At 41.6% G+C, this 25,000-nt stretch overlaps 1 long non-coding RNA gene across 1 annotated transcript in view; it reads left to right on the forward strand.

The window, feature by feature from the left end:
• Positions 1-8,578, forward strand: part of LOC123733089 (uncharacterized) — a 13,115-nt gene extending 4,537 nt beyond the window's left edge. Inside the window, exons 2-3 of the long non-coding RNA XR_014383193.1 lie at positions 478-576; positions 8,468-8,578. This is a non-coding gene — a long non-coding RNA (uncharacterized LOC123733089). The remainder of the gene's footprint in view (positions 1-477; positions 577-8,467) is intronic.
• The last annotated feature ends 16,422 nt before the right edge of the window (positions 8,579-25,000 follow it).

The following is a 25,000-nucleotide window of genomic DNA, read 5'->3' on the forward strand; positions in this document are numbered from 1 at the left end:
CAACCAACATGCTGGATCTCTGTTTAGTTGTCACTGTGTTAACCACAACCAACATGCTGGATCTCTGTTTAGTTGTTACTGTGTTAACCACAACCAACATGCTGGATCTCTGTTTAGTTGTCACTGTGTTAACCACAACCAACATGCTGGATCTCTGTTTAGTTGTCACTGTGTTAACCACAACCAACATGTTGGATCTCTGTTTAGTTGTCACTGTGTTAACCACAACCAACATGCTGGATCTCTGTTAAGTTGTCACTGTGTTAACCACAACCAACATGCTGGATCTCTGTTTAGTTGTCACTGTGTTAACCACAACCAACATGCTGGATCTCTGTTTAGTTGTCACTGTGTTAACCACAACCAACATGCTGGATCTCTGTTTAGTTGTCACTGTGTTAACCACAACCAACATGCTGGATCTCTGTTTAGTTGCCACTGTGTTAACCACAACCAACATGCTGGATCTCTGTTTAGGGGTCACTGCTCTAAAATGAGTCTCTCTTGGAAGAGAGAGGAGGAGGGCCCTGCCTCTAAAAGGAGTGTCTCTGGGGAACATGGCACCAAATCTAAGAGGTGAGATTAGTTTTGTAAAGAATTTATCAAGAGTTTATATCCAAAACACTATATCCACCATTTCTTCTCATTTGTGTTTTTTTCTTCAGAAATTAAGGCTTATGGGTGTGTAAAATATTACTGTTCTAAGATTTAAAATTCATAGATTTTAGCTTATGACATTTTACTGAGAACATCACAGCAAGATGACACAAATATTGTTGCAGTCTCTAGATTCTGCATTCATAGATTCTCACACTTCATTTGCGTTATAGAGCCCCACAGTGGAGGTGTCATAATACCCATAACACCTAGCGGTCAAACAGGGAAATGGTTCCAATAGTTTTATAGAGCCCCACAGTGGAGGTGTTATAATACCCATAACACCTTGTGTTCAAACAGGGAAATGTTCCAATAGTTTTATAGAGCCTGTGCCTTCTTCAGGGTGATGTCATCAATACTTGAACCAGGTTATGTAGACAAACAGTGCAATTAGTGCAACTAATGACAATAGAGAGGGGTGTGTCATAATGATTAAGTTAATTAGAATGAATTGAGTGAAACTGTTAAAAAAACAATAGTTTCTGGCATATTGAATATATCAGGCTATTGTTATCATATAGAAACATAACTGATAATTGTACATAACATTAGTGTCAACATACATTATTGTTTTATTCAATTTCACATATTTAATTGTTTCCTATTTCAATAAAAACATTTGTTCCATGTAATGTTTTGGTTCAACCATAATGCATAATGAGCATCATCAACAGGGGATCATAATGGATGTACTCTGATAAGCTGTAGAAAGAATATATCCATTTAAAACAGTGAACTGTTCATAAGGGCCTGAGATCAAAGTCAATATTCAGACCACTAGGGGTCCATGTTTTTAGACAGGATCTCCAGTAAGCCTCCCTTTGTAGTAGTAGGATCTCCATGTTACCTCCTCTCCTTGGTAGAGCAACATGCTCAATGCCTGTGTATTTGAGGGAGGAGATTGGATGGTTAGCTTCAACAAAGTGAGCTGCTATTGGACAGTCAATGTTCTTACACCTGATTGAGCTGCTGTGTTCAGCTATGCGTTGTTTTAATTGTCTTTTCGTTTGTCCTACGTAGGCTTTCCCACATGAACAGGTGATGAGATAGATTACTCCCTTGGTGTTGCATGAGATGATCCCTCTAACAGGGATTTTTCTACTTGTATGTTGATGTCTGAAGATGGATGTTTTTATAGTGCTATTGCTCTGTGCGCATGAGCCACGTTTGTAGTTCCCATTTGGGATGGGTGTCAAGAGTGTCTGAGTGGGCTCAGAGGGCAGGTCAGATCTCACCAAACTATCTACAATATTGTGACCACGCTTATAGACCACCAGTGGGGGTTCCTTATAGACCACCAGTGGGGTTCCTTATAGACCACTAGTGGGGGTTCCTTATAGACCACCAGTGGGGGTTCCTTATAGACCACCAGTGGGGTTCCTTATAGACCACCAGTGGGGGTTCCTTATAGACCACCAGTGGGGGTTCCTTATAGACCACCAGTGGGGGTTCCTTACAGACCACCAGTGGGGGTTCCTTATAGACCACCAGTGGGGTTCCTTATAGACCACTAGTGGGGGTTCCTTATAGACCACCAGTGGGGGTTCCTTATAGACCACCAGTGGGGGTTCCTTAAAGACCACCAGTGGAGGTTCCTTGAAGAGGTGTGTGTTTATTTTTGTCTGATTGTAGAATATTCCAGTGCTTTTCCAGTATTGCTATCTATCAGAATACTTGGTGTACTTGGTGCAAAAGACGGTTGTTTTTCTTCTTTGGTTGAGTTTTTAGCAATTCCTCTGTTGGTTGTTTAGATATTTTCACCATTGCTGCATCAAGAGTTCTGTCCTTTTAGCCTCTCATTTTGAATTTATCTGTAAATTCTTAGCATTGCTGTCAAAATCCAAACATGTTTCTACCGTACAGTTTTCCCATAGGGAATTATAGAAACACTTAAAATAAGGGATGTGTTTCGTATAGGGTGGGGTGGCGCGGCGGTCCTTGTGGGCAATATTTGTCATCAAAGTATGTCATTCTCTGGATTTATGGTGCTTTCAAGACAACTGGGAAATGTGAACTGGGAAGTTCTAATGATGACGTCAGTGATCTTCAGGTTGGAGCTCTAGAAAGAGGCTGAGATCCCCACTTGGAATTTCGAGTTGGATGACCGTTCAAACCGTATTTTCTCAGTCGGAGCTAGTTTTTTTCAGAGTTTCTAGTTGTCCTGAACTCACTGAAGTCTGATATTTCCCAGGTTCCAGTTGTTTTGAACGTTGCAGAAGTCATGCTGGATTCACAGCATGGCCAATGTATTCAACCTTTTCTGTCCCTTGGTGTTGCATGTGAATGTTTATCCTTTTAAGTTTGGAAAAGAGACCCTTAATTAACCTCTTGACGGTCGCCTAGGATAGGGGGCGCTACAGCGATTTTTGAAAAAAAAATGTGCCCATTTTAAACAGCCTCCTACTCAAACTCAGAAGCTAGGATATGCATATAATTAATACTTGTGGATAGAAAACACCCTAAAGTTTCTAAAACTGTTTGATTGGTGTCTGTGAGTATAACAGAACTCATATGGCAGTCAAAACCCCAAGACCGATCGTAACAGGATGTGGAATTCTGAATTGCGGACTCAACTTCATCACTTTGCCTATAAATCACACCGTGAGCAATGGTTCATTGAGCACTTCCTATTGCTTCCACTAGATGTCCCCAGTCTTTACAAAGTGGTTTGAGTCTCCTACTGTGAAAACTGACAGAATGAGAGGCTGTGGAAAGTGGTCACATGAGGAGGGCCGTCACCATTATGACGCCGGCGCCCCTGGCTACCCTCCCCTTTCGAAACGTTTAGAAAGACAATGCAATCGTCCCTCTTGAATCTTATTGGAGCTCTGGTTGAAAAAGGCCCTAAAGATTTATGTTATACAACGTTTGACATGTTTGAACAAACCTAAATAAAAAAAAATAGCATTTTATTGAAAGAGGAGTCCCGCGTGGCCGACGGAACTTTTGGAGCAGCCTTCAGAACGCGCTAACAAGAACAAGCTATTGGGACGTAAAGGATTAACTTTTTCAAACGAAAATACATTTGTTGTGGACCTGGGATTCCTGGAAGTGCTTTCTGATGAAGATAATCAAAGGTAAGGGATTATTGACAATGGTATACAAGAGTAGATTTGATATGCGATTGTTCCAAGATGGCGCTGACCTGTAACGGTAGCCTATTTTTCTGAGTATCGCATCCCCTTTTATCGCAAAGTGTGATTACCCAGTAAAGTTATTTTTAAATCTGGCATTACAGGTGCTTTCAAGAGATATTCATCTATAAATCCTAGAATGACAATATTACATTTTAAAAATGTTTTCGAATAGTAATTTAGTAAATTGTAGCGCTGTTCACCGGATGCATTTGAGGGAAAATTGTTAGTCAACGTCACGCGCCGATGTAAAATGCTGTTTTTATATATAAATATGAACTTTATCGAACAAAAGAATGCATGTATTGTGTAACATGATGTCCTAGGAGTGTCATCTGATTAAGATTGTCAAAGGTTAGTGCTGCATTTAGCTGTTTTTTGGTTATTTGTGATGCATGTGGTTGGTCGGAAAATGCTATGTGGCTACTTTTACGATATACTCCTCTAACATAATCTAATGTTTTGCTTTTGCTGTAAAGCCTTTTTGAAATCAGACAACGTGGTTCGATTCAGGAGAGGTGTATCTATAAAACGATATAACCTAGTCCTATATTTGAAAAAAATATATAGTACATTTTGTTATGCTAATGGCGATAGGATTTTTCGCTGGATGTCCGTCCCGCATACGGGACGGAGCCCGCCCAGAGGTTAACTTCTCAGGGCTGCCTGGGACGCTACCATCCCACCCACGGTTCACACTATTCAACAGCCTGTGAAATGTCAGGGCGCCAAATTCAAAACAACAAAATGTCCTAATTCAAGGTTCTCAAACATATGACTATTTTACACCCTTTTAAAGATACACTTCTCCTTAATGTAACCACGTTGTCCCATTTCAAAAAGGCTTTACAGCATAAGCATAAAGTTAGATTATTTTAGGACAGTGAAAACACAAGAAAAACCACACAGCCATTTTCCAAGCAGGAGAGGGGTCACAAAAATCATAAATTCAGCTAGAATTATGCACTAACCTTTGATGATCTTCATCAGATGACACTCCTAGGACTCAATGTTAGACAATACATGTATGTTTTGTTCGATAAAGTTCATATTTATATCCAAAAACAGCATTTTACATTGGCGCGTGATGTTCAGAAAATATTTTGCCTCCAATACTGCCGGTGAATCAGCACAACAATTTACAAAAATACTCATCATAAACGTTGATAAAATATTAAACTGTTATTCAAGGAATTATAGATGAACATCTCCTTTATGCAACCGCTGTGACAGATTTCAAAAAAGCTTCATGGGGAAAGCACACTTTGCAATAATCTGAGTACAGCGCTCAGAAAAAGACATCAAGCAATACAGGTACCCGCCATTTTGGAGTCATCTAAAATCGCATTCGAAATATTCACTTAAATATTCACTTAAATTTGATCTCAAATCCAAAATGGAGTATAATTTAAAAAATGTTAGCTTCACTGTCCAAATACATATGAAGGGGACAGTATATTATACTTCATCAGAAGGCACTTCCAGGTTCCCAGGTCCACAATAAATGTTGTTTTGTTCGATAAAGTCCATAATTTATGTCCAAATACCTCGTTGTTTGCGCGTTCAGTAAGCTACTCCAAATGTAGAAAGCGCGGCCAAAATGTCACGACAAAAAGTACAAAAAAGTTCTATTTACGTTCGTTGAAACATGTCAAACGTTGTATAGCATCAATCTTTAGGGTCTTTTTAACTTAGAACTTCAATAATATTCCAACCGGACGATTCCAATGTCTTGAAAAACGTTATGGAACACAGCTACCTCATCACGTGAATGTGCGTCACAAAACCCATGTCATTTTCTGAGTCACCTAATTCCAGGTCCTCTTGTTCGCTCTGTGTTCACCGCAAAAGCCTGAAACTAGGTTCTAAAGACTGTTGATATCTAGTGGAAGCCTTAGGAAGTGCAAAATTAACCCTAAGTCACTGTGTGTTAGATAGGCAATGACTTGAAAAGACTACATGCATCAGATTTCCCACTTCCTGGTTGTATTTTTCTCAGGTTTTTGCCTGCCATATGATTTCTGTTATACTCACAGACATCATTCAAACAGTTTTAGAAACTTCAGAGTGTTTTCTATCCAAATATACTAATAATATGCATATCCTACCTTCTGAGCCCTAGTAGCAGGCAGTTTTATTTGGGCACATTTTTCATCTGAAATCGAAAATACTGCCCCCTATACCTTGACAGGTTAAACACAGAATTGGACCAGTCCAATCAAAGCCATGGTAGATATAACGTGATTTGACAATTGTATCTGTGGCCAATGACCTTGAGCCTTTTGGATGGGCACTTCTAATGTAACTCTATGGCAGCACCCAATGGGCTTGAATTTTTGAGCTCTCCCTGTAGATTTTGCGGTGACGTAGTGTCTCCATGAGTGACAGAACACTGAGCCAATCAAGGCGCAACTACAGAACATTACCAACCCCTACGCTCAGTATTTTCCTCTGGCTGCCCCACCACCACAGAAAGCACTGAGCTAGGCTGAAACACCTGCATTTAGGAGCTGCCTAACTCAAGACAACAAAAAAAGCATGTTTGTATGCAGCTTTATTATTATTTGTTTTACATTGTTTGCAAACTAATATGTGACACGTATTAACTAGGCAAGTCAGTACAAATTCTTATTTACAATGACGCCTACCCCGGCCAAACCCGGATGACGCTGGGCCAATTGTGCGCCTCCCTATGGGACTCCAAATCACGGACGGATTCGAACCAGGTACTGGCAGTGTGTTAGACAACTGTGCCAGTCGGGTGCCAATGTATATTGTATGTTGACTTTGACATGTTGTGGCTTTCGGATTTACAATATAAAAGAATATAAATCTGAAGACTTGTATTTCACTTACCAGTCTAATGTAACGTTAGCAGGTAACGTTAGCGTCCTCTCCTTTAGCTGTTGTCAAAAAAATGTATGCAAGATTATCGTCAAAAATCTCTATACTTGGACATTGATTTAGCTCTCCAGTATTAGTAGCCATATTGTAAGTTCAAAATTTGCAAAACACTTCGTTTTCATAACTTTTATAACTCACAGATATGCGTAACGCGCTTCGCCATATACTTGCATAAATGGCCAAAAGGAACTAGCCTCCTGGCGCGCAAGCAAGCAATTGGTGTGGGATAGGTGAGGCAGGTTTGAGACTGATTTAATGAATTTACAAGAAAAATACACTTTATTTCTCAGCTGCCTCACCTACGTCTTTATGTGAATAAATATTTCCCATAGATGGCAGCATAAGACCACAAAGCATCAGTTATAGGCTACAAGCAGCAATATGATTGACATAAAATAGCATGCAACCCCAAACTATATGTCCCATGATTTTCTAAAATGGTCACTCATTACTTTAGGTAGCTATATATCTCGTATTTGGGCTGTGTTGCTTTTGGGAGAGCAAATAAACAGTGACTATAGCAGGTATTGAACCCCGGGTAAATAATCACTAGTCAGAACCTCAACCTTAGCATTGAGATTAGGATGCATTATAAAAAATCATTTTAAATATCTGATATTGTGAGTAAACAACCTCGGAATAGAAAAGACAAGACTGCATCTTCCATCCTGCCAATAAATGACATCGTACAACCCTCGTGGTTAGAAAATTACCTCAACATGCCCCTCGAGAAGGCAGAGTGCACGTCCTGAACCACAGATACTGTAGTTTCGAAATGGGACTAGAAATAAGAACTACAATTCTCAGAACTTACACTTCCTGGTTGAAATGTTCTCAGGTTTTTGCCTGCCATATGAGTTCTGTTATACTCACAGACACCATTCAAACAGTTTTAGAAACTTCAGAGTGTTTTCTATCCAAATCTACTAATAATATGCATATTCTATTTCCTGGGCAAGAGTAGTAACCAGTTTAAATTGGGTACGTTTTTCATCCGGCCGTGAAAATACTTCCCCCTAGCCCCAAGAAGTTAAATAATTGTTATATATTTTGTCAACGTTTATGATGAGTATTTTTGTAAATTGATGTGCACATTCACCGGAAGTTTTGGTGGGAGTACATTTTCTGAACATCACGTGCCAATGTAAAATGCTGTTTTTGGATATAAATATGAACTTTATCGAACAAAACATACATGTATTGTGTACCATAATGTCCTAGGAGTGTCATCTGATGAAGATCGTCAAAGGTTAGTGCTTCATTTAGCTGTGTTTTGGGTTTTATTGACACATGTCTTCGCTTGGAAAATGGCTGTGTGATTATTTTTGTCTATGTACTCTCCTAACATAATCTAATCTTTTGCTTTCGCTGTAAAGCCTTTTTGAAATCAGACAATGTGGTTACATCAAGGAGAAGTGTATCTTTAAAATGGTGTAAAATAGTCATATATTTGAGAAATTGAAATTATTAGATTTTTGCGCTAGCGTCCCACGTAGCCCATAGAAGTTAAACAGTTTTAGAAATGTCAGAGTGTTTTCTATCCAATACTACCATGCATATGCATATCCTAGCTTCTGGACCTGAGTAACAGGCAGTTTACTTTGGGCACGTTTGTCATCGAAACTTCAAAATTCTGCCCCCTACCCTAAAAGCTAATTCATGAACGTTTCTGAAAGTGATATATAGCGTTTTGTAATGAAACTCTTCTTATGTTTCCCCATCTGAGCTCAGAGTAGATGAGAGATGTAATGTTTGTATCTGTTGTGTTGAAGACCAATCAAGCAGGAGAGACCAGCCTCCCCTGTACCCAGCTGTGTGTCCATGAAGAGTGACCTGTCTATGATTCAACCTATAGAGTTTAGAGAGGGAGACTTTTCTACTGAACAAAGGTAAGAAGAACTCATGGGTCATGGTCAGTGAGTTAAACAACACTGTCTCTAGTCATTTCTCCTCTCCCATTTTCCCATTTCTTTTTGTTGTTTTCTAAATCCATAGGCTAATCCTTTAGTCCATTTTCATAGTCCTAAAACAATATTAAACAAACACAACGTTCCCTCCCTGTGTGTGTGTGTGTGTGTGTGTTTGCGCACTCCCTGGATGAAGAGATATAATCTCTATCCTGATTGCCTAGTCACTTTTACCCCTACCTACATGTACATATTACCTCAATTACCTAAACTACCTGGTACCCCTGCACATTGACTCAGTACTGGTACTCCTTATAGTCTCATTATTACCTCAACTACCTGGTACCCCTGCATATTGACTCAGTACTGGTACTCCGTATAGCCTGATCTCTGAGAGTGAGACAGAAATATACTATTATTGTGTAAAACCTAGCAGTACTACTGATTTCTCTGATAATGAGACAGATATATATTATTACTGTGTTAAACCTAGCAGTACTACTGATTTCTCTGAGAGGCAGATATATATTAATACTGTGTAAAACCTAGCAGTACTACTGATTTCTCTGAGAGTGAGGCAGATATATATTATTACTGTATTAAACCTAGCAGTACTACTGATTTCTCTGAGAGGCAGATATATAATATTACTGTGTTAAACCTAGCAGTACTACTGATTTCTCTGAGAGGCAGATATATATTATTACTGTGTTAAACCTAGCAGTACTACTGATTTCTCTGAGAGGCAGATATATATTATTACTGTATTAAACCTAACAGTACTACTGATTTCTCTGAGAGGCAGATATATATTATTACTGTATTAAACCTAGCAATACTATTGATTTCTCTGAGAGTGAGGCAGATATATATTATTACTGTATTAAACCTAGCAGTACTACTGATTTCTCTGAGAGTGAGGCAGATATACGTAAAGCATTTTGAAAATAAAAACATTTGACTCTGAAATGAAAACATCAAATGATACATTATAAACATATACATGTCTGTCATTGAAAAATTGCATGCCATGATTAGGGAGTTAAAAAACACCTATCTCATTTATAATTTCTTTAAACAATAAAAGTTAACATATGAATGTTTCTGAAAGTGATATCTAGAATTTTGTAATGAAACTCATCTTATGTTTCCCCATCTGAGATCAGAGTAGATGAGAGATGTAATGTTTGTCTCTGTTGTGTTGAAGTCCAATCAAGCAGGAGAGACCAGCCTCCCCTGTACCCAGCTGTGTGTCCATGAAGAGTGACCTGTCTATGATTCATCCTATATCCTTTAGAGAGGGAGATGTTTCTACTGAACAAAGGTAAGAAGAACTCATGGGTCATGGTCAGTGAGTTAAACAACACTGTCTCTAGTCATTTCTCCTCTCCCATTTTCACATTTCATTTGGTTGTTTTCATAATCCATAGGCTAATACTTTAGTCCATTTATATAGTCCTAAAACAACATTAAACAAACACAACGTTTCCTCCACGTGTGTGTGTGTGTGTGTGTGTGTGTGTGTGTGTGTGTGTGTGTGTGTGTGTGTGTGTGTGTGTGTGTGTGTGTGTGTGTACTCCCTGGATGAGGAGATGTAATCTCATGTTTTGTCCACAGAAACCAACAGGAGAGATCAGAGTCAGAGATTCTCAGTGGTCAGTCTTCCCAGAGTCATCAAACAGACCTGGACTCTATATTCAGTGTATGTGAACCTGTTATGTACATTTGTTTTAGTTTACCTCAAGTAAAGTTGATGTGTCAATCATTCATTAATGTGTTAATGAGAAAGCATTTATTCTCTTGCTTAACTTATTTACTTGATTTATTTCAGTTGCTTGAAGAGAAAATTATGACATTTGTGAAGAACGAGCTGAAGATGTTCAAGAGGATTCTTGGTCCTGAACTCCCAGAAGGATTTGAGAGTCAGAAGCAGGATGAGGAAGTGGTGGATGCTGAAGATGAGAAGCAGGAGAGCAGTGCCAGAGAGGGGGCTCTGAAGATCACACTGCACGTCCTGAGGAAAATGAACCAGAAGGAGCTTGCTGACACACTGGAGAAATGTAAGATCTGTCTGCCTCATGTTGAATGCTGTTTTATAACATTTAAAAGCTGTAGCTAAAGTAGCTGTGAAACACAATGATATTGTAGCAGCCTTAACACAACACCTAGTGACTACATCAAGTAGCAGCAGGGATGTGTTGTGTTGATTAATTTAGAGAGCGAGAGAGAGAGAGACAACATTAATAATACCATCAATAATACCAATAATAATATAATCAGTCACACCAGTCTGTAATGCATTATGAAAACATTTACACATTTATACAGTCAGTTAAGAGAATAAATGATTATAATTTAAAATTTTATAACAGTCCTACAATACTGTAGGCATTAAAACAGACGTAATATTAATATCCTCTGTGTTATTTCTTCATTCAGATGAGCTTGCTGTGATTTGCCAACGTGAACTCAAATCTAATCTAAAGAAGAAGTTTCAATGTGTATTTGAGGGGATCGCTAAACAAGGAAACCCAACACTTCTCAATAAGATCTACACAGAGCTCTACATCACAGAGGGTGGAACAGGACAGGTCAATAATGAACATGAGCTGAGACAGATTGAGACAACAACCAGGAAACAAGCAAGACCAGAGACTGCAGTCAAATGTAACGACATCTTCAAACCCTTAACTGGACAAGACAAACTCATCAGAACTGTGCTGACAAAGGGAGTCGCTGGCATTGGAAAAACAGTCTCTGTGCAGAAGTTCATTCTGGACTGGGCTGAAGGCAAAGCAAATCAGGATGTTCAATTTGTATTTTCATTCCCTTTTCGGGAGCTGAATTTGATGAAAGGGGACAAACACACTTTCATTGAACTCCTCAATCACTTCTCAATGGAAACCAAACAATCAAGAATTTCCAACTACAACAAGTACAAAGTTCTGTTCATCTTTGATGGTCTGGATGAGTGCCGACTGCCCCTAGACTTCCAGAAGAACAAGATCTGTTGTGACGTCACAGAGTCAACCTCAGTGGATGTTCTGCTGACAAATCTCATCAAGGGAAATCTGCTTCCCTCTGCTCTCCTCTGGATAACTACCCGACCTGCAGCAGCCAATAGGATCCCTTCAGGGTGTGTTGACCAGGTGACAGAGGTACGAGGGTTCAATGACCCACAGAAGGAGGAGTACTTCAGAAAGAGATTCAGTGATGAGGACCTGGCCAGCAGAATCATCTCACACATAAAGACATCAAGGAGCCTCCACATCATGTGCCACATTCCAGTCTTCTGTTGGATTTCTGCAACAGTCCTCGAACACATGCTGAAACATAAGACAGAAGAGATGCCCAAGACTCTGACTGAGATGTACACACACCTTGTGGTGTTTCATACCAAACACAAGAATGAAAAGTATCTTGGGAAAGAAGAGACAGGTCCACACTGGAATAAAGAGCCCATTCTGTCACTGGGAAAACTGGCTTTTCAACAGCTAGTGAAGGGCAATCTGATTTTCTATGAAAAAGACCTGAAAGAGGCTGGCATTGATGTCAATGAAGCCTCTGTGTACTCAGGATTGTGCACACAGATCTTTAAAGAGGAATGTGTTCTGTACCAAGACAAGGTGTACTGCTTCGTTCATCTGAGCATTCAGGAATTTCTGGCTGCTGTGTATGTGTTCCTCTCATTCATCAACAACAATGAGAATCTCATGGACAAACAGCAAACAACGTCCAGTATCTTTTCTCTGCTGTACAGAGACAAGTCTGAAGTTACTGTCTACAAGAGTGCTGTGGATAAAGCCTTACAAAGTGAGATGGGAAACCTGGACCTGTTCCTCCGCTTCCTTCTGGGACTCTCACTGGAGTCCAATCAGAAGCACTTACGAGGTCTACTGACAAAGACAAGAAGTAGCTCAAAGACCCATGAAAAAACAGTAAAGTACATCAAGGAGAAGATCAGGGAGAATCCCTCTCCAGAGAGGAGCATCAATCTGTTCCACTGTCTGAATGAACTGAATGACCATTCTCTAGTGGAGGAGATCCAAAGCTACCTGAGATCAGGAAGTCTCTCAGAACCCAATCTGTCACCTGCACAGTGGTCAGCTCTGGTCTTTGTGTTGCTGACTTCAGAAAAGGAGCTTGATGTGTTTGACCTGAAGAAATTCTCCAGATCAGAGGAAGGTCTTCTGAGGCTGCTGCCAGTGGTCAAAGCCTCCAGAGCTGCTCTGTGAGTAAATAAAATGACATATAAGAAGTATTCATCAGGAAGAAATATTATGTTTAGTGAAAAATATGTATTATAATATGTATATTGAAAAACATATTGAATAAATGCATTGATGGAAGATGAATCTATATGTTGTTTGGGAATATGAACCAAATGCATCTACCGCTGTCCTTCTATACTACTGGTGTTAAATTAACAGTGTGTTTGTGAAGTCATGATGATCTCGTTGCAGACTGTCAGGCTGTGGAGTCACAAAGAAAGGCTGTGCTTCTCTGGTCTCAGCTCTGGAGTCAAACCCCTCACACCTGAGAGAGCTGGAGCTGAGTAACAATGACCTGAAGGATTCAGGAGTGAAGCTGCTCTCTGCTGGACTGGAGGATCCACACTGCAGACTGGAGACTCTGAGGTCAGTATTCCTGTAGTTGGTCAACAAGTTATAACTGTTTACCAGACACACATAGTCCACACCATATGTGTTTGGACAGTGAAGCTTATAGTTTTAAATGTGGTGCTATGCTCCAGCATTTTGGATTTGAGATAGAATGTTTCATATTAGGTGACAGTACAGAATGTCACCTTTTATTTGAGGGTATTTTCATACATAGCTGTGTTACTGTTAAGAAAGGAAAGCACTTTATGTATTTAGTTCTCCTATTTGAAAAAGTTGTACATATTAAGGACAAATTCACTTATATTGTATTAAAGTTGTCATAAGTTTAGTATTTGGTCCCATATTCCATGCCTGCAATGATTACATCAAGCTTGTGATTCTACTAACTTGTTGAATTAATTTTCAGTTTGTTTTGGTTGTAATTTTGGATGATGTTTTTCCGAATAGAAACTGAATGGTGAATAATGTCCTGTCATTTTGGAGTCACTTCGCTTGTATTGTCAGTAAGAATAGAAGATGTTTCTGAACACTTCTACATTCATGTGGATGCTACCATGATTATGAATAATCATGAATGAATCGTGAATGATGATGAATGAGAAATTTACAGAGGCACAAAGATCAGACCCCCTCTGTTATTGGTGTTATTCTGTATACTTCTGGCCCTTCTTTGGACACTGTGTTAACTAACCTCCAGACGAGCTTCAATGCCATACAACTCTCCTTCCGTGGCCTCCAACTGCTCTTAAATACAAGTAAAACTAAATGCATGCTCTTCAACCGATCGCTGCCTGCACCTGCCCGCCTGTCCAGCATCACTACTCTGGACGGTTCTGACTTAGAATACGTGGACAACTACAAATACCTAGGTGTCTGGTTAGACTGTAAACTCTCCTTCCAGACTCACTATAAGCATCTCCAATCCAAAATTAAATCTAGAATTGGCTTCCTATTTCGCAACATAGCATCCTTCACTCATGCGGCCAAACATACCCTTATAAAACTGACCATCCTACCGATACTCGACTTCGGCGATGTCATTTACAAAATAGCCTCCAAATACCCTACTCAATAAATTGGATGCAGTCTATCACAGTGCCATCTGTTTTGTCACCAAAGCCCCATATACAGTGGGGGAAAAAAGTATTTGATCCCCTGCTGATTTTGTACGTTTGCCCACTGACAAAGAAAGGATCAGTCTATAATTTTAACCTCTATGGGCTAGGTGGGACGCTAGCGTGCCACCCGTGGTGCACTCCATCAACAGCAGGTGCATTTCAAGAGCGGCAAATTTGAATCCAAATAAATGTCAAAATTCAAATTTAAAAAAAATACAACTATTTTACACCATTTGAAAGATAAACATCTCCTTAATCTAACCACGTTTTACGATTTCAAAAAGGTTTTACGGCGAAAGCATAAATTTAGAGTATGTTAGGACAGTACATTTACAAGAGTTGTGTGTAATGTTTTGTCAAGTCAAAGACAGGGTCACCAAAACCATAAAACCAGCTAAAATGATGCACTAACCTTTTACAATCTCCATCAGATGACACTCCTAGGACATTATGTTAGACATTGCATACATTTTTAGTTCTATCAAGTTCATATTTATATCCAAAAACAGCGTTTTACTATGGCATTGATGTTGAGGAAATCGTTTCCCTCCAATAACCGGCAGTCAAGTCAGCGTCACAAATTAAATAATTAAAATTAGAAAACATTGGTAAAATATTATATTGTCATTTAAAGAATTATAGATTTACATCTCTTGAACGCAATCAACTTGCCAGATTTAAAAATAACCTTACTGGGAAATCACACTTTGCAATAATCTGAGCACTGCGCCCAGAAAAATACGCGTTGCGATACAGACTAGACGTCATGTTGGGGAGATCTAAAATCGAAAATACTATGTAAATAATCCATTACCTTTGATTCTCTTCATCAGATGTCACTTCCAGGTATCACAGGTCCATAACGAATGTAGTTTTGTTCAAAAAAGCTCATCATTTATGTCCAAAAATCTCCGTCTTGTTAGCACATGATCTAAGCCAGCCGGACTTCTCGTCATGAACGAGGGGAAAAAATATATTTCCGTTCGTTCAAACATGTCAAACGTTGTATAGCATAAATCATTAGGGCCTTTTTTAACCAGAACATGAATAATATTCAAGGTGGACGAATGCATACTCTTTTATAACGTATTGGAACGAGGGTACCCAACATGAACTCGCGCGCCAGGTGTCTAATGGGACATCATCGTTCCATGGCTCTTGTTCGGTCAGTTCTCCCTCCAGAAGACTCAAAACACTTTGTAAAGGCTGGTGACATCTAGTGGAAGCAATAGGAAGTGCCAAAATATTCCTCAGCCCCTGTGTTTTTCAATGGGATAGGTTTAAAGTCAACTCAACTCGCTGTGTTTGGAGGAGGAGGAATGCTGCCTATGACCCCAAGTACACCATCTCTACCATCAAACATGGAGGTGGAAACATTATGCTAAAGGGGTGTTTTTCTGCTAAGGGGACAGGACAACTTCACTGCATCAAAGGGACGATGGACGGGGCCATGTACCGTCAAATCTTGGGTGAGAACCTCCTTCCCTCAGCCAGGGCATTGAAAATGCGTCGTGGATGGGTATTCCAGCATGACAATGACCCAAAACACACGGCCAAGGCAACAAAGGAGTGGCTCAAGAAGAAGCACATTAAGGTCCTGGAGTGGCCTAGCCAGTCTCCAGACCTTAATCCCATAGAAAATCTGTGGAGGGAGCTGAAGGTTTCGAGTTGCCAAACGTCAGCCTCGAAACCTTAATGACTTGAATCTTTCTGATTGAGAGGGGGTCAAATACTTATTTCCCTCATTAAAATGCAAATAATTGTATAACATTTTTAACATGTGTATTTTCTGGATTTTTTTGCTGTTATTCTGTCTCTCACTGTTCAAATAAACCTACCATTAAAATTATAGACTGATCATTTCTTTGTAAGTGGGCAAACGTACAAAATCAGCAGGGGATCAAATACTTTTTTCCCCCACTGTACTACCCACCACTGCGACCTGTACGCTCTCGTTGGCTGGCCCTCGCTTCATACTCGTCGCCAAACCCACTGGCTCCAGGTCATCTACAAGACCCTGCTAGGTAAAGTCCCCCCTTATCTCCGCTCACTGGTCACCATAGCAGCACCCACCTGTAGCACGCGCTCCAGCAGGTGTATCTCTCTGGTCACCCCCAAAGCCAATTCCTCCTTCGGCCGCCTCTTCTTCCAGTTATCTGCTGCCAATGACTGGAACGAACTACAAAAATCTCTAAAACTCGAAACACTTATCTCCCTCACTAGCTTTAAGCACCAGCTGTCAGAGCAGCTCACAGATTACTGCACCTGTACATAGCCCATCTATAATTTAGCCCAACTACTTCTTCCCCTACTGTATTTATTTATTTAGCTCCTTTGCACCCCATTATTTCTACTTTGCACTTTCTTCCACTACAAATCTACCATTCCAGTGTTTTACTTGCTATATTGTATTTACTTTGCCACCATGGCCTTTTTTTGCCTTTACCTCCCTTATTTCACTTCATTTGCTCACATTGTATATAGACTTATTTTTCTACTGTATTATTGACTGTATGTTTGTGTAATACCCTTGTTTGAACCAAGTGTTGAGTTTATTTGTTATAATTAATTGGTATTATATTTAAAAGATGATTGAATTGCTCCTAAACTGTAATGTTGTTAATGCATTATGCTTTTTGAAGAAATATTTATTTAATGTATAAGTGAATAGTTTGTTTTACTTAGAAGTTTACATTTTGACCAATAAGGTCGCTTGTTAAGTTGTGGCCAATGGGAGTTGACCTGGTTAACGGGAGGGAAAAAGACGTTGATGAAAGGATGGACGTTTTACCTCAGGACGGTTGGTGAAGAAAAATTATAAAAGAAGACGACAGAACTACAACAAAACCCATAGCTACTAAGACATGAAGGGAAATACATGTTTTATTTAATAAAAGAGTTGTTATAATTTAGCTAAAACTTAGTAAAGACTGAAGCTACCGTCTCGTCGTGGAGGTATTAGCCAGCCTAGAGATTAGCCTAGCATCGTCTGACACCGGGAGATAATTGCTTGGGAAGTTTAACGAGTTCGTGTTGCCATGGGGATATCGGCTACGGCTAAGGAGTACTGTCTGCATGGGTAGCTGTGCTGCCTTGGACTTGGTGAGGAAACCTGCATGGAACTGCCATACTTCGCTGAGGGAATATCTACCAAGTAGTGAGTAACCACAATGTGAGGTGCTTATAAATAAATACATTGGTGATGGTGAGAGGTTAGCATATTTTGTTGTATCCTCTGTTATTGGTAATGGTGAGAGGTTAGCATGTTTTGTTGTATCCTCTGTTATTGGTAATGGTGAGAGGTTAGCATGTTTTGTTGTATCCTCTGTTATTGATAATGGTGAGAGGTTAGCATGTTTTGTTGTATCCTCTGTTATTGGTAATGGTGAGAGGTTAGCATGTTTTATTGTAGTCTCTGTTATTGGTAATGGTGAGAGGTTAGCATGTTTTGTTGTAGCCTCTGTTATTGGTAATGGTGAGAGGTTAGCATGTTTTGTTGTATCCTCTGTTATTGGTAATGGTGAGAGGTTAGCATGTTTTGTTGTAGCCTCTGTTATTGGTAATGGTGAGAGGTTAGCATGTTTTGTTGTAGCCTCTGTTATTGGTAATGGTGAGAGGTTAGCATGTTTTGTTGTAGCCTCTGTTATTGGTAATGGTGAGAGGTTAGCATGTTTTGTTGTAGCCTCTGTTATTGGTAATGGTGAGAGGTTAGCATGTTTTGCTGTAGCCTCTGTTATTGGTAATGGTGAGAGGTTAGCATGTTTTGTTGTAGCCTCTGTTATTGGAAATGGTGAGAGGTTAGCATGTTTTGTTGTAGCCTCTGTTATTGGTAATGGTGAGAGGTTAGCATGCTTTGTTGTAGCCTCTGTTATTGGTAATGGTGAGAGGTTAGCATGTTTTGTTGTAGCCTCTGTTATTGGTAATGGTGAGAGGTTAGCATGTTTTGTTGTAGCCTCTGTTATTGGTAATGGTGAGAGGTTAGCATGTTTTGTTGCAGCCTCTGTAACTCTCTCACTCATTATTATTCATGATCTTTCTCAATCATGGCAGTCACAGGCTTGATGTAGTCATTGCAGTCAAAGAATATGGGACCAAATACTAAACCTTTGACTAATTTAACACACTTTAACCTCTATGGGCTAGGTGGGACGCTTGCGTCCCACCTACTCAACAGCCAGTTGAATCCTGTGGCGCGTTATTCAAATACCTTAGATATGATATTACTTCAATTTTTTTTAAATATGACTATTTTACACCATTTTAAAGATAAGACTCTCGTTAATCTAACCACACTGTCCGATTTCAAAAAGGTTTTACAACGAAAGCAAAACATTAGATTATGTCAGCAGAGTACCCAGCCAGAAATAATCAGACACCCATTTTTCAAGCTAGCATATAATGTCACATAAACCCAAACCACAGCTAAATGTAGCACTAACCTTTGATGATCTTCATCAGATGACAACCCTAGGACATTATGTTATACAATACATGCATGTTTTGTTCAATCAAGTTCATATTTATATCAAAAACCAGCTTTTTACATTAGCATGTGACTAGCATGTGACTAGCATTCCCACCGAACACTGCCGGTGAATTTACTAAATTACTCACGATAAACGTTCACAAAAAGCATAACAATTATTTTAAGAATTATAGATACAGAACTCCTCTATGCACTCGATATGTCCGATTTTAAAATAGCTTTTCGTTGAAAGCACATTTTGCAATATTCTCAGTAGATAGCCCGGCATCACAGGGCTAGCTATTTAGAAACCCAGCAAGTTTAGCACTCATCAAAGTCAGATTTACTATAAGAAAAATGTTATTACCTTTGTTGTCTTCGTCAGAATGCACTCCCAGGACTTCTACTTCAATAACAAATGTTGGTTTGGTCCAAAATAATCCATCGTTATATCCAAACAGCGGCGTTTTGTTCGTGCGTTCTAGACACTATCCTAAAGGGTAAATAAGGGTGGCGAGCATGGCGCAATTCGTGACAAAAAAAATCTAAATATTCCATTACCGTACTTCGAAGCATGTCAACCGCTGTTTAAAATAAATTTTTATGCCATTTTTCTCATAAAAAAGCGATAATATTCCGACCGGGAATCTGCTTTTAGCTAAACAGACAAAGGAAAAGAAATCATTCGGTCGAAGCGGGCACGCGCCTAAGCCCATAGTACTCTGAGTGGCCACTTGCCAAAAGCGATAAAGTGTTTCAGCCAGAGCCTGCCTCGATATCGTTCAACTTTTTCCCGGGCTCTGAGACCCTATGGAAGCCGTAGGAAGTGTCACGTTATTGCACAGATCCTGAGTCTTCAATAAAAAGAGCCAAGATGAAACACTACTTCTCAGACAGGCCACTTCCTGCTTGAAATCTTCTCAGGTTTTCGCCTGCCATAGGAGTTCTGTTATACTCACAGACACCATTCAAACAGTTTTAGAAACGTTAGGGTGTTTTCTATCCAAAGCCAATAATTATATGCATATTCTAGTTACTGGGCAGGAGTAGTAACCAGATTAAATCGGGTACGTTTTTTATCCAGCCGTGTCAATACTGCCCCCTAGCCCTAACAGGTTTAAGTGAATTGGTCAGAAAACATATGACTTCTTTAAATAGGGGACTAGATGCATAAAGTGCTTTCATTTTTCTAAATGGTGAAACAGATATGTATGAAAATATCCTCAAATAAAAGGTGACATTATATACTGTCACCTCATGAAACATTTGATCTGAAATCCAAAATGTTGGAGTTTAGAGCCACATTTTAAATGTTATCTTCACTGTCAAAATGGATATGGTGTGGACTGTATGCTCAATACAATCTAAATCTGATACCTCACTGTCTGTCTTTTGACAGATACTGCTTTTAAACTGGTCTGGTCAGTCTACTCAATTATTTGTATTATACATGTTTCTATCTGCAGGCAAAACGTTGATAATTTGTAATTTATAATATGATACATTAATTTCTAAATAGATATTGCAGGTTTCATGACTGATATATCTGAATATGTTGAAGAAATATACTGCCACTATTTTCACCACCAAAGAATAGCAGTTTGATTTTAATATGATTTGACTCTTTGCAGGCTGTCAGGCTGTCTAGTCACAGAGGAAGGCTGTGCTTCTCTGGCCTCAGCTCTGAGGTCAAACCCCTCACACCTGAGAGAGCTGGACCTGAGCTACAATCACCCAGGAGACTCAGGAGTCAGACTGCTCTCTGCTGGACTGGAGGATCCACACTGCAGACTGGAGAAACTCAAGTATGTAGAGGGTTTATGTCAATGTTCATATCAGACATGTTTGACTTTTCAGGCTAGTTAAGACAAACATTCTGAACTCCACATGGACAAAGTTATGTGTGTGTGTGTGTCCGTGTGTGTGTGTCTGTGTCCAGTGTGTGTGTGTGTGTGTGTGTTTCCTGTGTGTGTGTGTTTCCTGTGTGTGTGTGTATGTCCTGTGTGTGTGTGTGTGTGTGTGTATGTCCTGTGTGTGTGTGTGTGTGTGTATGTCCTGTGTGTGTGTGTGTGTGTATGTCCTGTGTGTGTGTGTGTGTGTATGTCCTGTGTGTGTGTGTATGTCCTGTATGTGTGTGTATGTACTGTGTGTGTGTGTATGTCCTGTGTGTATGTCCTGTGTGTGTGTGTGTGTATGTCCTGTGTGTGTGTGTGTGTGTTTGTCCTGTGTGTGTTTGTCCTGTGTGTGTTTGTGTGTGTGTGTTTGTCCTGTGTGTGTGTGTGTGTGTGAGTGTGTTTGTCCTGTGTGTGTGTGTGTGTGTTTGTCCTGTGTGTGTGTGTGTGTGTGTTTGTCCTGTGTGTGTGTGTTTGTCCTGTGTGTGTGTGTGTGTGTGTGTGTGTGTGTGTTTGTCCTGTGTGTGTTTGTCCTGTGTGTGTGTGTGTGTGTGTTTGTCCTGTGTGTGTGTGTGTGTGTGTTTGTCCTGTGTGTGTGTGTGTGTGTGTGTGTGTGTGTGTGTGTGTGTGTGTTTGTCCTGTGTGTGTGTGTGTGTGTGTGTGTGTGTGTGTGTTTGTCCTGTGTGTGTGTGTTTGTCCTGTGTGTGTGTGTGTGTGTCCTGTGTGTGTGTGTGTCCTGTGTGTGTGTGTGTCCTGTGTGTGTGTCCAGTGTGTGTGTGTGTGTGTGTGTGTCCACAGGACACACACACACACACACACACAGGACACACACACACACACACACACAGGACACACACACACACACACACACACAGGACACACACACACACACAGGACACACACACAGGACACACACACAGGACACACACACAGGACACACACACAGGACACACACACAGGACACACACACACAGGACACAGGACACACACAGGACACACACACACACACACACAGGACACACACACACACACACACAGGACACACACACACACAGGACACACACACACACAGGACACACACACACACAGGACACACACACACACAGGACACACAGGACACACACACAGGACACACAGGACACACACACACAGGACACACACACACAGGACACACACACACACACACGACACACACACACTCTCTCACAGGACACACACACACACACAGGACTCACACAGGACACACACACACACAGGACACACACACACACTGGACACACACACACACACACTCTCACTGGACACACACACACACACACTCTCACAGGACACATACACACACACTCTCACAGGACACATACACACACTCACACACACACAGGACACACACACAGGACACAGACACTCACACACAGGACACACACACACACACACAGGACATACACACACACACACACACAGGACACACACACACACACACACACACACAGGACACACACACACACACACACAGGACACACACACACACACAGGACACACACACACACACACACAGGACACACACACACACACACACACACACAGGACACACACACACACACACACAGGACACACACACACACACACACACAGGACACACACACAGGACACACACACACACACACACACAGGACACAGGACACACACACACAGGACACAGGACACACACAGGACACACACACAGAGGACACACACACACACACACACAGGACACACACACACACACACACAGGACACACACACACACACACACACAGGACACACACACACACACACACAGGACACACACACACACACACAGGACACACACACAGGACACACACACAGGACACACACACAGGACACACACACAGGACACACACACAGGACACACACACACACACAGGACACACACACACACAGGACACACACACACACACACGGACACACACACACAGGACACACACACACACACACACAGGACACACACACACACACACAGGACACACACACACACACAGGACACACACACACACACAGGACACAGGACACACACAGGACACACACACACAAGACACACACACACACACACGACACACACACACACAGGTCACACACACACACACACACTGGACACACACACACACACACGACACACACACACACAGGTCACACACACACACACACACACTGGACACACACACACACACACACACTGGACACACACACACACACACACTCTCACAGGACACATACACACACACACACAGGACACACACACACACACAGGACACACACACACACACACACAGGACACACACACACACACAGGACACACACACACACACACACAGGACACACACACACACACACACACAGGACACACACACACACACACACAGGACACACACACACACACACACAGGACACACACACAGGACACACACACACACACACACACAGGACACAGGACACACACACACAGGACACAGGACACAGGACACACACAGGACACACACACAGAGGACACACACACACACACACACAGGACACACACACGACACACACACACACACACACAGGACACACACACACACACACACACAGGACACACACACACACACACACACAGGACACACACACACACACACAGGACACACACACAGGACACACACACAGGACACACACACAGGACACACACACACACACAGGACACACACACACACAGGACACACACACACACACACGGACACACACACACAGGACACACACACACACACACACAGGACACACACACACACACACACACACACAGGACACACACACACACACAGGACACACACACACACACAGGACACAGGACACACACAGGACACACACACACAAGACACACACACACACACACGACACACACACACACAGGTCACACACACACACACACACTGGACACACACACACACACACACGACACACACACACACAGGTCACACACACACACACACACACTGGACACACACACACACACACACACTGGACACACACACACACACACACTCTCACAGGACACATACACACACACTCACAGGACACATACACACACACACACAGGACACACACACACACACACAGGACACACACACACACACAGGACACACACACACACACAGGACACACACACACACACAGGACACACACACACACAGGACACACACACACACAGGACACACACACACACAGGACACACACAGGACACACACACACACACAGGACACACACAGGACACACAGGACACACACAGGACACACACACAGGACACACACACACACAGGACACACAGGACACACACACACACAGGACACACACACACACACACACACACACACACAGGACACACAGGACACACACACACACAGGACACACACACACACACACACACAGGACACACACACACACACACACACAGGACACACACACACACAGGACACACACACACACAGGACACACACACACACAGGACACACACACACACAGGACACACACACGGACACACACAGGACACACACACACACACACAGGACACACACACACACACACAGGACACACACACACACACACACACACACACACACACACAGGACACACACACACACAGGACACACACACACACACACACAGGACACACACACACACACACAGGACACACACACACACACACAGGACACACACACACACAAACAGGACACACACACAGGACACACACACACAGGACACACACACACACACAGGACATACACACACACACAGGACATACACACACACACACACAGGACACACACACACAGGACATACACACACACACACACAGGACACACACACACAGGACACACACACACACACAGGACACACACACACACACAGGACACACACACACACACAGGACACACACAGGACACACACACACACACAGGACACACACACACACACACAGGACACACACACAGGACACACACACACACACACAGGACACACACACACACACACACACAGGACACACACACACACACACACACACACACACACACACACACACACAGGACACACACACACAGGACACACACACACAGGACACAGGACACACACAGGACACACACACACAGGACACACACACACACACACACAGGACACACACACACACACACACAGGACACACACACACACACACACACACACACAGGACACACACACACGACACACACACACACACACAGGACACACACACACAC

Source organism: Salmo salar, unplaced genomic scaffold (genome assembly GCF_965601325.2).
Source record: "Salmo salar unplaced genomic scaffold, fSalSal1 ptg000152l, whole genome shotgun sequence".
NCBI lineage: Eukaryota > Metazoa > Chordata > Actinopteri > Salmoniformes > Salmonidae > Salmo > Salmo salar.